A 16071-nucleotide genomic window follows, 5' to 3' on the forward strand; every position below is an offset into this window, starting at 1 on the left:
GTCTAACTTGTACTGTACGTATACTGTATGGGCAAAGAAATGCCTGGAACCAGTGGCACTTTATGGCTGTGGTCACTTGGAAGCTTCATTAATGAAATACCATCCTAAGGTAGAGCTATTCCTTCTTGCATGCTAATCTACCTAAAACGTGGTATAGGATTGGGAGACAACTGCACGTTTTTTCATGTAAAATGCCAGGTAGGTGCACTGTAGCATGGATTACCCTCTAGACTTGTTCAAGTTCCATCAGTGATGTCATATCCAACTTCCCTGTCTTATTACAACCCTGTATGTGTACCACTTAATGACTAAAATTAGCCATTCCTTCTGAGAGCTTAGAGGCTTTTTTGCGACTGTATGGGCATATATTAATAATGACCAGAACTCAGTTAAGAATGTTCTACCATTTTGCTGGTTGAGTTACATGGCCAGCCTCTGCTCATGTTTAGAAAGGGACATGGTGTCCCTTACAGAGAGAGGGAATGAGCCAAGCTGGAGGTTCAGACCTCACTTTTTATTTGTCTCCCTAAATTATCCAGCACACCAAACATTTCACATGAGAAAGCAAAGCATGATGAATGGCTGTCAGGGGCAGAGTGACACTGTGGATTTATCAAACTGGACATAACACCCATACATCAGTCCAGCCCTCAGCACCACAAACTCGAGGCTTTTAGTGCCATGCAATCAGTCAAATACAAAGGTAAAATATGACATCCTGTGGTTCTCAGGTAAGGCTTAGGTCAGTCGGTGTGACTGTGATGCAAACAATTGATCAAAAAATACTTATGAGACTAAATCTTGTGCTTTCTAAAAATCTTCATCCCCTGAAATGTTTAATGTTGTTCATGTTACAGTTGTCTGTTATTTTAATTTTATATATAAAGTATATCTTTGGGGGAAAAAAATCTGTGAAAAAAAAGACTCAATGAATCAGAATGTTGAGAAAGAGATTATGTAAACATTTTGACTCCATTTATCTTAATCATTATAATTATTTGGTAACAGCTAATATTATATTATATTATTACAAAATGGTGTGCCTAAATAAAATGCTTAATACATGCTTAAAAGTTATTTACAATTTCTATTCTAATTTACTGCATTAGTGTACATGGTTTTATAATATTTTTTTCCTAAAGAAAACAGTTAAAACTATATTTCAATGTATTCATTCATCTTTTGTAAAAAAAAAAAAAAAAAATCTAGAGCATCAACATTTTTTGAGAAATTGGTAAATAGATATGAAACAAGAAAAGGCCCTTTATCTGAACTGAGGGGAAGAACATGAAGAGTATTGGACAAGCGGTTAATAGGATCTTAGTTACTTTGGGAGCTGCAGATTCATTTACAGCTCATGTGGAAGAATCTTTTAACGAGGTAACCATTCATTGTGCACTTTGAAGAAATTGTTCTTTTGGAGGAAGGGGATACGCAAAAGCAAATTTTGAAAGAAATTGGTATTTAGAACTTTTCAAAGAGCTGTGCAGGTAACACAGCAAACATGAAAGAATGTGTCATGGAGGGACAAGACCAAAAATATGTAAAATACTATGTATAGAGTAAATCTGTGGAGATAACCCCGTTTCAAAAGTGACAACTGGAGATTGTAGCATCATGTTACAGACGAAACTGATAAAAGTTGATAGAATGAGTTTGGGCTGAAATAATCGGGTTAATCATGATTAATCAATTATTGAAATAGTCGTCTACTAATTTAGTAATTGATTGATATAGAATGGAATATAGAGACCCTAAAATATGCCTTTAGCTGACAGATAAAAACACAGTTAGCTGCAATTATACCAAAATTGTAAAAACAAAATATGTAAAACAAAAAACAGTCAACATGCCCTAACTAGGACTCATCAAATGGAAAAGTTTTCGTTTTATCTGATTTCATTTCATAAAAAGTAACCTCTTTCTAACCGATTAATCGATTAATCGAAACAATAATCGACAGATGAAACGATTTGTAAAATAATCTTTAGTTGCAGCCCTAGAATTAGCAGAACACAAATTAATCCTGGAATAAAACTGCAAGAGGCAGCAAACTACTTTAGTTTTGATTTACATGGATAATTGTAAATACTTGGCATACTTCTGTATCTGGGTTGCATTTCTAAAAACTGTTAGAAAATGACACTATTTGGCATAATGACATTACACCAAATTGATTGTTTGCTTCTATCACATAATTAAATGTCAAAGGGGTAGACAGTCATGAAAAAGGTCTCCCTCGTTTCTCAGCCTCTAGAGGAGAAAAATTAAAAAGCAAAAACAAATGTACATTAAATCACTAAGTACTTAACCGTAGAAGTGTTACAGCTTCAGTCTTTCATTGAATGCCCATAGGAACATGGCAGTGAGCTGGTCCATACAATGACTTCATCACCCCATATTTTGTTATGATTAAAAGAGCTAGCACATACTTGCCATTTTTATCCTGTCGTTATCATTACTTTCCGCATAACTGGTGATTTGGTGATTTGATTACATACATGACTGAATAAGCTGAGAGTTATCTCGTTTTTCATCTCCCTTGCTGTCTGTCCCAATCCGAACACATTTCCATTATCTTTTTGTTTTCTCTTACTACCAACCTTCTACCTGCAGATGTTTATGCTCCTCCACTGACAGCCATTTTACTTAAACATTTAGGTTGGCCTCTTTTTATACTTTTTTTTTTTTACATTCTCACCATTGTATATTACAAGAAAAATAAAATACCATTGAGGATTAAAGTTAAATCCCTGCCTGAAAAGGACCAGGGAGCTGTCATGATTTAATCCACAGGAAGGAAGGAAAAATTATATTTCTCACTGAATCCTCAAATATTAACCCACCTTATTCTATTTAAAAGAAGCCATCTGCTTAGAGGCAGATATTGAAGCTCTCTCTGAGGGTTTATAGAGAAGTGCTCCTGCTGGTTGAGGATTAATTTTAATTTCTAAAGGATCATTGTGAAGCAGATTATAATTTCATGGTAAAGTTCATGAAAGAGTGTGCTGGTTAATGGTGTTATCGTTTATGTCCTACAACAGTTTCTACCATTTCAATTTTCACTGATTTCAATATTTTTATATATTTCACAATTTCTGACTAAATTTGATTTTGATTTCTGCCCTGCAAAACAATCAAATCATTGCAGCTTTTAAGAATTTGTGAGCTTATGATAAACTTAGAAGCTATTTTTGTTGTGTGAAGTAAACTCAGAGTAATGCATGATAATACTGTTCTCTCACCTACAATAAAGGATAGAGAAGATTTTGCATACATTTATTTTAAGCCGATTTTACTCCCATATCCCACATTTTGCCATGTTACATCAACCAACTGCCCTGTATTTAATTTAGTAGATTATATACCAAATACAAGTTTTGGTTTTATAAGGGAGAAGAAAATAATAAATGGATTTAAAATTATTTTGCAATATATTACAAAGTGTATCTTTATATAAACTTTGATAAATCTTAACACAAACCTGTGATTTTATTATAATCACTATAAAAATAAGTTTGATGAGATAGTTAAAAATAATATTTAAATGTATTAAACCTAATAAAGAATCATATTAGATTTAAGTACATAATCTTCCAAACTGAGTAAATCTAGACCATAAAAGCTACTTTGGTTTGGTAGCAAAGTCAGTTTTATTTATAGAAATAATGTAAAAATCAAACTGATAAGCTCAGAATAATTTAGTATTAAGCTTATTCAAAGTATTTTTTTAAATAAATTCTGAGACACATTTTTTTTTTATTAAGCTGTCTTTCAAAGAAAAAACAGAAGCTTAGAAGTTTGCTTGAATGAAAACAGAGGCTTATACTGGTATCATGTGTTATTATCATATTGCTGTCTTTTCTGTGTATTACTCCAGAAGTTGGGTGATGAAAATTAACAGAATCATCAAATAAAAATCCAAAAAGATTAGAAGTAGTTAAATACCATTCTATTTCAACTGGTGCTATATGTCGAACTATGTGCAAATTATGAGTGCAGCTGAGCTTGAAAGGTCAAGTCTTTTAATTAAAAAATGCTTGTTAGAGGAAAGAAATGAAGTTTGTATTCAGCTTTGGCTACTTTAGCAGGCTCTAATCCTGATGTCAAATTTGCTAAAAGGCGGAAACCAGAGGCTGTTGTCCAAGTTAGTAGCTGTGGTTAAGATAATAAAGATTGAAATACTTTTGTATAAACTGTTCTTTAAGCTGTTAAACTCATATGATCAGCTCAGCAACATTAGATCTAAAGGCTATATTGTATATTTTTTTAACGATTAAGTAGAAATGTCAAAAGCAGCATTACAGATATTCTGTGACAGTCTCAGGGCTTTTTTGTTGATAGCCTTCAGGTGAAGAAATATGACTGAGACCTAGCAGCAGGACAAACTGTGAAAAGGTTCACGCTTCCATATACCTCATTACAATGACTAATTTACAATAAAAGGTATGCACTGTGGGATGGAAAAGCTGAAGCAATTAATCTCAATGGCCCTCCAGTGGCTCTAGTTTATTCTAGATTTATTTAGACGACAGTTAAATATTGTCTGTTCTCCCCTTTTTTCCTGCAAAGAGATAGCCAATTTCACATTCTATGTTAAGATATAATACAACTTATAGCTCTGTGTCAGCAGTAGAAATGCTCTATTCGCTGCAGGCACTTTTATATGTTTGAATTATCAGCCCATTACAGCTACAAACTTGCACATAAGCTGCCAGTATACCTACAGGCAGCTGCGTTCCACTGAAAAGTGAAAATGTCAACATGCACAGTCCCTGCTGCTAATAATATATTTAATGGCAGTCTGGCTTTCAAGGAGTCTTGAATCAAAGTATTGACAATTCTGACATGTGAAAAGCACTAAAGCTTTTTTTTTTTTTTTTTTTTTACTAAATGAACAGAAACTGAAATTTTATTTAATCTTTGAAATGAAAATGACGGAACTGTTCAGTGGTTCAATATTTGTTAGGTTTTTTCAGTGAAGCTGATGAGAATTCGCACACCCACATCTCTGTATTTGGAGTCAGAATATTTTAATTCTAAACACGCCCTATGCATTTATGGGGAAAGGGAGAGCAGAAATGTTGGAGCAGATTTAGCTCGACTCATCATAGAGTCAGCAGTCAAAAGCAATTTGTCTGTTTCCTTGTGCTCACACATTCTGTCAGACCTCTTCCTGCCTGCCTTTTTACAGCTCCCATCATTCCCAGCATGTGCCTTTTAAAATGGATGTGCTTTTATTTCCTGTTTCTGCATTGCAATTACTGCTAAACCAAACCACCAGAAATGGAAACTGAATCTCTCAGGGTTAGATGTTGGATACTCAAATAACTTGGGGGAGAAATAAAAAAGAAAAATTTTCTCCCCTAACTTTAAAGTAGATGGATTTGTAACCTTCAAATTACTAATTGATGTTAATTAGATAACATTTGTTTAATGGAATGTTTTAAATATATATTGTAGGGATGTACCATTTAAGCCTTTAGATATCTTTAGATATTCATGTCTTCTGTAAAAAAAAAACAGTGTAATGTTTGAAAAATTCATAAAGTGGAGCCTTTCATAAACTATGATCATTTTTGTGTTGTTGTAACTGTTTAAATTCGTTGAATTCCACTTTATTTGTTTTTTGTCTCTCTGAGAACCCATTAGGGCTTGTTCACACATCAAGATAATTAGCACGATTCTTTCCCAGATCTGCTCCCTCCAAAAATTGTGAGAAGGCCCTGGTCATCATAACGCCACTTAAAATAATCTTTAAGAAAATCCTGTTGGATGTGATGTGTTAAGAGTGATATTGTCTGCCCAGAAGGACGCCCTAACTTCTTGGATTAGGATATCAAATGTACTGGATGGCCTTGGCTCCATGTCATACAATATGTGGTGTCCCCTGAGCAGAGACAAGGATGCAACTTATTCAATGTGACATTACAGTAAGCCAATCAGAAAGCGTTCCCAAGTTTTTACTGGAATAGCAAGCCTGTATTTCTATTAAACAAAGATGCTAGTTAGATTGATGCTAAGGTATTATATGACTGTCAGATACCTTTCCACAGAATTTGACTTTAAAAATGTTGATTTTTAAACAATTTAACATTTTCCGCAGCCTACTTTCTCAGTATGGGATTTCAGATTTTTTTTTCTAAAATATCAACAGATTAAGTCTATAATAAAAAGACAGAATCCAGATTAATGAAGCAGGTTTTCAAATTCCACCAAATGTAGAGGATTTACTTATTGCACAGTGCACAGTCTTTTGGGGATCTGCCTCTGTGGACATGGGTTACTGGCCTGGCAGCACTGTGGATCTGGGGTGGGCCTGGAGGGACCAGGGGTCTATGCAGTGGCATGCCTTTGGGTGGGGTCCCTACTGGGGGTTGGGGACTTGGTCCCAGACCAATGTGCTGCCTGGTTTGTGGATCAGTGCCTGCTTTTTTGCTTGGCCTGCTCTGGGGTCTATTTACGCCTCTGCAGGGTCTGAGGCCATTGCCTTGGCAATGAACATCCTTTATACATCGTTCTGCCGGTGCTCTTCCCTAGACGGGACACACTGTGTAAAGGGATCGAGGGAGGGTGGAGGATTGCGCAAGCAACTCAACCCAAGTGCCCTAGTCACGTGGTGGGTGGAAGTTGCAGCATGGGAGCGGGCATTACTTTGGATATCACAGCTCTAGGGTTGGCTCCGATTGTTATGGCCAGGTCGGGATGCGGCCACCTGGCGGGAGGGCTTTGGGCTATGTGCAGAAGTAAGTTTGCTTGAATGATAAAATCTCCAGGAGGAGACCTAGGCACTATGGCCTGTGGTTTGGGCCCTTAGCGGTCGGACCCCATTGCTCTCATCTGCTATTCTCTGGTAGGTGCGACTGTCCTAATTTCTGCCCTCCTTATGTGCCAGTGATCTGGGGTGCCATTAGATATCTGGGGCTCCTGTCTTTATTGATCCTCGGCCCTGTAGGGCAAGTCTGGGGCCCTCCTACACCTGCTATCGAGTATATTTTTCTTCAGAAGAAGCTTTGTTAATCCTTTATACATCAGCATGCACATGCATACATACCATGGGAGTTTTGTTGCAGACGTTTCTGGATACACACTAATACTGAATACTAAGCTGCAGCTTAGTACCCTGAATAATATTGTGTAGTCACCACAGGTTTTTCCTTCCACACACATAGATATCTAAAGGATACCTGCTGTTCTTAAAGTTTTTTTGGTATGGAAGCAGACTTGTAGGATGTTGCTATAAATCTACTTTGTTGTCTATGAGGGTTGGGTCGAGAGGAGTGAAAACCTATTCAAAAGGACAGAAAACAATTTGAACAAATAGGGCAACAGAAATCAGAGTAGATGGATACTGAATGTGGAGTGCCACAGGGCTTAGTATTTTGTCTTTTTTATTTATAATCTAGTATTAAAATTAAGTTATGAGCTATAAGTTATTTTATTTGTAGATGATATTTTAATGTGGTATATTCTGTTCTGGGGATAATTTGAAGCAGATTTTGTGGGAGATAAAATAAAAAAAGAAACTAAAACTGTGGTTCAATAAGAACAAATTATCTTTAAATCTGAGTAACCAAAGATTTTTTTGGGCAGATTCAAAGAATCACATGATGAATTGATGACTGACAAATAGAGAAAGTAGTAAAAGTAAGACCATAAAATCAATGGGAAACTGCATTTAAGTTAACTAACATTAAAACTGGCAAAATGCACAGCATTCTTTTAGAAAATGAGTTACATGTTGGATCAAAAATCTCTACATATTCTTTATTCTTTCTGTTTTTACCATACAGTATCTTTCTTACTGTGTGGAAGTCGGGAAATACCTATAAAAGCCCTCTGTAACTGATATGCGTACTTAAAACAAGAAGTGAAAAAAGCAATAAGGGCAACAAACAAAACAGGATTCAGGGAACATTGTAACCAACTTTTTTATAAAATCTTGTATATTGAAATTCATGGATTTAGTAAAATCTAAAACAGCTCAAAAATTGTCTAAAGCCAGAAAAAAATTACTACCAAGAAAGGTCCCTGGCAGGTTTACCAACAGATAAGGAGGGTAAAACCTAAGGTGAAAAGCATTTGCACATCAATATGTGGCGGGACTTTATGGAACAGTGTAGTTTACTAGAAAAGTATATGGAAAAGGAGAAAAAAAAAATAGCTCTACATAAGGAAACTGCTACATACAAGAGTATATATATATATATATATATATAAATTTATTTATACATACATATGTGTTCATATATTTACACATTATAAATGGCTTTAAATATAAATGGCCTAAACAGTTTAAACCTCTTCCCACTACTTTTTAAAGTTGTTAATATTATAATTTCACTATACATTATTATCGATTTATTCATTTTTTTTCTTCTGGGTCTTCTAAATCATTTTTTTTGTTATATACATTTCCTTTTAACAATTTTCATTCATTTTCTCTTTTTATGTGCTCTGTGTCCCCTTAGTTTTAAATTCTCTCTTTATTTCTCACCTCCCTATCTGTCTCCAACTATTTTGTATACTAAACAACTCCATAAATAATTTTCAATTAATTTTCATACACAAGTACAAAATGGATCCTTATGCCAACAACCATAATGGTCTGCCTTTGAAAGCAAATCTGTTGGAGATCAGATCAAGCCCTGGGACAACGGTTCCCAGAGCTTTATTAGCAAAACAGGATATAAAAATAGAAAAAAATAGTTGATCTTCCCCTCCCTGCCATAATTAAAATTATGCTCCTTTTTCTCATTTAAATTTACCAAAAAATATATGCTTATTTTTAATTTCATAATTATTAAGTTAGTTGCATTTCTCCCAGTTTTCAAACACAAATCCATTTGTCTTTACCTACTTGCTCAAACATTCGGTAAGGGGTCTGTTATCCAGAGGTCAATGAAGAGGAGCCATCAAACATCCAGGAAAGGTCACTCATCAAATGCAGCGAAGCAAACACAACAAACAACCATTTTAACACAATTTAAAGCATAAAATCCTCCTAACATTCTTGTCTTTGGACACGGTCTGATTTTGAACCTCATATGTTCTAGCTGCTTGCTAACCATAAGAAGTACATAGACCTAATAAGTATGTTTTGTCAGAGTTAGGATTGCTTTCTGGTAAAACACCTATAAAAGATAGATACCCAATGAACTCAAGCTGGATCTACCACACTGCTGAGGATTTAACATTTTACGTAGCTTATATTTCAATATTTGGTTCTAAATTTCTTTTAAATCCATATGTGATTAAGGCAACAACACCTGAAACAAACATTTCTCAATTTTTATATATATACTGTATGCTTAATCTATATATCTTTAGTGTTATGTATTGAAAAACAAATAAATGTTACATTTGATTCTAATAACGTTTTTTTGGTAACAGTAGTTGCCATTTTTGTCAGACCTTGTTACAGTAGATTAGTGCCAAATATTTTTAAGTAACATTTGGGACAACCCTCTATGTTTAGATCTTAATAGTGCAGTATTTTCTTTTTCCGAGTAATCAGTTCAGTGCTTATGTACCCAAGTAATCTGTAAGTATTTAGATATTTATGTAAAAGATGATGTTTTAGGATCTGTAATTAGAATTTAAAGTTTAATTGAAGTCAGGATGAAATACCCCTTTATATTGGTTTGAATTCGCTACTATCGGAAAAAAAATTCTCTTTTTTTTATTGTATTTCCCCTTTAAACATTATTTAGTTATGTTTTATTATTTTCTTTTACGTGAAACTAGGAGTGGCTGAGAATATTATGCCTCCTCTACAGAGAGCCTTTGCACTAATTGGAAGAGCCTTTTTCCCTAAATAGATGATTGGTTTCCTGGACTGATTGATTACTGCCCCCCTTTGTCTCGCTACAGTTTCCTCTATGAAGAAGACATGCCGTTTGTGCTTGGGGTGGATCAATGTAGGGACTAATGATATATTCTGATGCATGTGGTCATTTTGAAGATGGATTGAGGGCCAATATGGAAGGCAGAAAGAAAATCGTTCATCAAAAAAAAGCAAACATGTTAAAGCACGAAAGGACATCGTTTCATCTTAGGTGAGCTTTGCAAAGTATGTTATGCCTCATAACCATATGTGCTGTCACTCCTATTAGATTCATTAGCACTACAGAGGCCATCAATATTCACGTTAGCCTTCATTAATCACTACCAAACATTAAAGTCCTGCTGGAAAATGGTGGAAGTGCCACCTACAGTGATGGACCCAGCATAAGAGCAGGCTTTTTCACTAAAGGCACGTTAACATAATATTTCACTTAGCTCCACCTGTAAAAAGGACCTCCTGTAGATGTTGCTCTCCATTAGGCAGATAGAAGATCTGAAGGGGAGAAGCTTAATAGTTTTTCATGCTAGTTATGGCACATCTTTGAAGTAAAGCATGCTGCTTTCCATGCAGCTGTAATTTATGTAATGAATACCTACTGAACTGCTATTTTCCAAAGCATGTATAAAAGCCAATTAACTCAGTGGTAATTATGCACTGGCCAAATGGATTGAGCATCCACGGCAAATGTCACAATCTATCATCTAACCAGGGTAGCGTTTGAAGGTGGGAGATGGAAATGATGGGGGTTTCGGAAACTTTAACCTCAATGAGCTAAACTTTCCTGTGTGTGGGAGATCTGGCCTTTTGGGAAAGCAGCAAGAAAATGAAAAATGCTGAAAGAAGTGCCAGAGGAAACATAAAACACATGAGAAAAAAGTTGCTCTGAACAAATTAAACCAAAATCCAACATTTTAGCCCACAGGTGAAAGGCTATATATCGGCTCTGGTAAAACTCGGCAGTGGCAGCATCATGCAGTGGCAAAGTTTCTGTTGCAGATCAGGGGATGGAGATAAATACAGGGCAGATACAGGAAGATAATAAGCTATTGGCAGCAACAGATGAAAAGTGGTCAAAGTTTACCCTCCACGGACTGCAACCCTAAAGATAAAGCTAGATTTTGAGAATGATTTTGATCATCTGGTAGAATTGTACAAAGTTTGGATCTGAATCCAGTTAAGATTTTCTAATAAAAAAAACCCCAAAAAGTGATATGTAATATTTACAGATATTCTTCATCCTGTCAGATTAGGCTTAATGTATTTCATAGGTAACAATAAGCATAAATTTATTCTTGGTGTGCAAAGCTGGCAGAGATATAGTTCCTATCCGACTTGCAGCCGGTATTACAGAGTTATTTCGTTTTATACATGCAATTTCACTGGTTCTACTACGCATTGATGGCTGGCCTGATACACATTTCATTCACTTGCCTTGATTCGCCCAGTTAAGGTCGTCATTACAGTTCTTCTGATTCACCTGTTCCAGTCTCTATTTAACCAACTTTCAACCAGTCATCAGGGCCAGATTATTCAAGCCTTTGACGAGAGTTCTCCAGCAAACCTGAGTGTTTCTGATTGCCTGATCCAGACCCGTTTTGCCTCTGGACCTCTTAGCCTGCCTGTCCCCATTATGATCGGTTTTCACAATGTGTCTTCAGACTCCTGCTGGATTCCGCTGTGTACTGAACCTGGTCCTGACTCCTGAGGGTCCTGACTCTTGAGCCCGTCCTCGACACAGGCTTTGTCCTCTGGATTTTACCATTTACCTTTGTCTGCTTGGTTTTAATCTCCTACCTGTCCCCTGACCTAAGGGACTTCAGTGTCTGCAACTCTCTGGGCGGCTCCCGCCGTGTCTTGTTAGCAGCCAACCAGCTGGAACTAACCTCATTCTCTGGGCACGAACTGCGCTTTAAAACCTGGTTACATTCATTATCATCATCTGCCAGAAAGACATGGTCACTAATCTGTGTTTTCCTCCTGCAGAGGTTCCTGTCTTTGACAACGGCGCTATTCTCTACAGCTCCGTCTTAAATAACCATTTTGTGAAACCTAACTATCTTTCTGCCTCTAAAACTGGGTGCTATATATATATATATATATATATATATATATATATATATATATATATATATATATATATATATATATATATATATATATATATATATATATATATATCTCACACGCTCAGGTAAAAAAAACAACAACAACAACAACAGCTCTGTATTAAAATGATAAATGACATATTTCCAGTTAAGTTAAACCTACTAAATTTAATCGTCTAAACTATGGCGACAGTGAATTTATACCTTAGAGCACGGGTGTCAAACTGGTTCAAGAAAAGGCCGTGTGGCTGCAGGTTTTCTTTCCAACCAAGCAATAGCACACCAGACTCCAGTCATCTCATCATTTGAGTCCAATCTGAACATGATGACTTGATGAGATGACTGGAGTCTGGTGAGCTATTGCTTGGTTGGAAAGAAAACCTGCAGCCACATGGCCCTTTCTTGAACCAGTTTGACACCCCTGCTTTAGAGGAAAAGTGATCTTGTAGTATATATTTACATATTGAGCTCATAATATTGTTATAGGAGCAGTACATTCTTTGGAGCTCCAAAGCACTCAAGGAAATAGTTATAAACACACGAAAGGCTTTAGTTGTTCTGATCAATAAATCTGTCAGTTAAGTAATTAATCAACCATCAAAGAACTTTTGGAAAGATTTGAGGAAAAAAATAACAGTAAAAAATACTTTCTTCACCTAAATTTAATTTCTCTCCTTTTGTTATTGTTGGCAGGAGGTATTCAAGCTGTGTTTATCAATAAACAGAAGCACAAAATCAAAAAAGTGGCCTTTTAAAAAACTAAGCAATTTGTTTAATCTTGTTTTTTTCTTCCAACTCTACAGCTCTGCTCGGCATCATTCATGTTTTTTATTTTCTCTGGTCAGGTCTTTATACTTTTTGTAATCAAAATGTCTAATTTAATTGTTTTGCTCTTAAAATCTACAATTTGAGACTCCTTAACAGTTGTTGTATTTCTGTGATTGTCGTGGAAAGAGATGAACCTAAAAAAACTGAGTGAAGTAAAAAAAAAGTGGTAGGAAAATTCTCTGGCAACAAAGATAACAGCAGCTTTGCTAGGTTAAGCAAAATCTAGTTTCGAATTTAAGAGCTCTAAGCTTAAAGTTCAAATACAAAGATGTGTGACTAGAACATTTTTATCGTTTGTGATGGTAGATGATCCTTTCTTTTCTCCATATGGCTGGTCTAAATCACACAAAAAAAAATGCCAAGTACTAAATATCGAGGGAATTTTACAGTATAATGGGTGCCTCTAGTGCCTCTAGATTAGTGATGTGACAAAACACAGCTGTGACGTCATTGTAGTCAAACGTCCTCCGATGGGTGTATAGAAACACTTCTTCACGCATTGTTAGGCACTCTGAAATTATCGTTAAAACGTCATTACAGTGATCTATTTTAATGCTGCCAATTGTTGGAATGGCATTGGATCAGGAAAAATAATGTTTAATTAGCTGAAGGACCCAGTTTTGCTTCAAATATCGATCTGGAAAGTAAGTACATTAGACAAAAATAAACCTGACAATCTGTGGTGTCCAAGCTGATACAGCAAACTATGTTCGGATCACTTCACAGCGGATTCTTTTATAATAATTTCTGTTGTCACAGTATCAGGTGGATTCAATATACAAATACGGCTTGTTTTCTCTGTTGTATAGCTTTCATAAATTGCCTGATGGCAATAAAGCTGATTCAAACCCTTGTTTTTGTTTTTTAATGAAATATTTTATTTCATACGACAACAAACCCTAGCTAGTTGGAAAGTTTAGTATACCCGCAGCTCCAGGTGGATTTCCATATTATTATGGCCCGGGCTGCAGAACAAGAACAGCAATGGATAACAGGTAGTTACTGCAGGTGCGAACCCACAGCTAGATCCCCACCAGCCCAGAGGCATGAGCCAAAACGGGTAAAAACCGAATCTGAAGGGCAATGTTTCCCTAGCCTGTGTGCCATTCCAAACTTAGTCCCGCCCACAACGTTTGAGGTCGGGAAGTTCGGTCTGGCATTGCTCAATAGTAGCGCGAGTATGCTCGCACAATATCTGGCGGGCCAATCAAATTGCCAGGGCGGGCTTTATACGATGATGGACAGATGATCAACAGTAACGTAATCAACCACGTCACCAAAGCGCGCTTGGGTGACAACAACAATGGCTGCCGCTGGAGAGTTGAGGTGTGTAGATTCTGCTATTAGGTCTGTTCTAGAAGATATAGACAGCAAATTAATTTTAAAAGAGGAACAGAGAAACGCGATCAAGACTCATCTTCTTATTCTAGGCGTGCAACTGCACGCTTTGATTTTTGTTGACAACAACTATGCGTCGCTTAACATACATCACGCACTCCGTTGCTCTTATTGGTTGTAGGTCTATCCAATTGAGTGCAGAGGCATTTTTTTTCCTGGTTCGTTCGAAACACGCCCCATAATCACAGCTCTATGGAGCAGTATCAGACTCATATTCTGACTAGAATTGAGTAGGACTATGTCAGGCTAATGTTTCCCACCTGGACAGCAGAAAAGACCGGGTGCTTGGACCGATCATTTTCACCATCCAGGCTCAGAAGCAGAGCATAGCCTGCTATCCAGAACTGCCAGCACTGCACACAGGGCTCCAACACTGACCACCAGCCTTCACGCCCTGTTGCAGCACATGCTTTAGAGTCGATAAAAAAAAAGAAAAACAAGATTTAAAAAATTTCCTAGTTTTTTAAAAGGCCACTTTGATTTTGTGCTTCTGTTTATTAAATGCAGCATACATTATTTTTTTAAATGCAACTTCAATAGCTGCTGGCACATAACAAAAATAAAAAGAGAAATTGAATTTAGATGAATAAAGTATTTTTTGCTAAGTTATTGTTTTTTCTCAAATCTTCCTATAACTTGTTTGATTGTTGATTCATTGATTTGTTCTTTGCTTTTTTAGGTTAATAAAGATTTTATTGATCTGTGTTTAATGCATAATTCATAGTAGATCAGGATGCTTTGGGAAGAAAACCTTGTACGTCTACAACCATTCCTTTAATTGAAATTTTGTTAGTTTCTCTGTCTGCTATTTTAACCAATATGTGTTGATCTAGATCTGGTATTTTCGCAGCATTATAAGACACTTTTGTATAAAGTAGTGCATTAATTCATAAAACAATCTTTTTGCATTCTAGAAATCAAAGTTTTTTTCAGAACAGCAAGAATCTGTTATTTGAAATTGTAAAAGGGTTTTTTTTTTGCAACATAAAACTAGACCAAAAACTTTTTAAGTTTTAATCGACTACAACCGACTCAAACTATCACATATCATAAAACTAATAACAGTTTTTGTCCTGAAGACTTAAGGCCTGGTTATACTCCCGTAGCAGTGTGTCGCTGTGAGCTTGATGCAGACATTTTTGATTTATGCTCCATATTGAAGCGTGGTCTGCGCTACTGTATACGCTGTGGGTCTAGATACAGCTGAGGCAGTGAGGAAATGGGGGGCGAGTTTGTCTGACAACGGAGGGACATGACGGCGAACAAGAGGGGGGATCAAGGTGGAAAAATGGTCCCAGCGTTCTCACGCATCTCAGTCTTCTAGCTGGTCCAGCTTCACGAGTTGTTTTCCAAAATTTCGGTCATAAAACAAAACAAGCCGGCCTCCTGTCTGCAGCACTGTCTGCGGTGACCTACAACTTGGGAGAGGTGCAGCAGAGTGTCTGCAGAGGGGGCGGGGACTTTTTTTGTTCACTGCGACACCTGTGCAGACGACCTAGTTTCGAAGTATAAATCAGCCTTAAGACTAAATCTAAGATCCTGTCAAAAACAACACTGTGCAAGAGCCCATGTCTCCTTGTGCATGCTCCATTTAAAAGTTGCTGCTTGCATCACTGATACAAGGTTACAGTACGTTCCCTAAGAAGATTTGCAATTTTTCCACTATGTCAGACTCGCCACCAGTAAGAGGAAAAAGTATTTACGACAAGCAAACTTGTTAAAAAACATAGGTGTAAAGCCAATCATAACACAGATATTGTGAATGCAGATATGCGTGTGTCTCTGTAGCTACAAATATCTTTATAGCTAACTTAAGAATGCTACAGGCCAATAAACAAGCTATCATGCAAAATCAAATTCCCAGAGTCTGGAGGAGGAGAGATGCGAAATCCA

The sequence above is a fragment of the Cyprinodon tularosa genome, unplaced genomic scaffold (genome assembly GCF_016077235.1).
Source record: "Cyprinodon tularosa strain WSP-4 unplaced genomic scaffold, ASM1607723v1 ctg227, whole genome shotgun sequence".
NCBI classification, from domain to species: domain Eukaryota; kingdom Metazoa; phylum Chordata; class Actinopteri; order Cyprinodontiformes; family Cyprinodontidae; genus Cyprinodon; species Cyprinodon tularosa.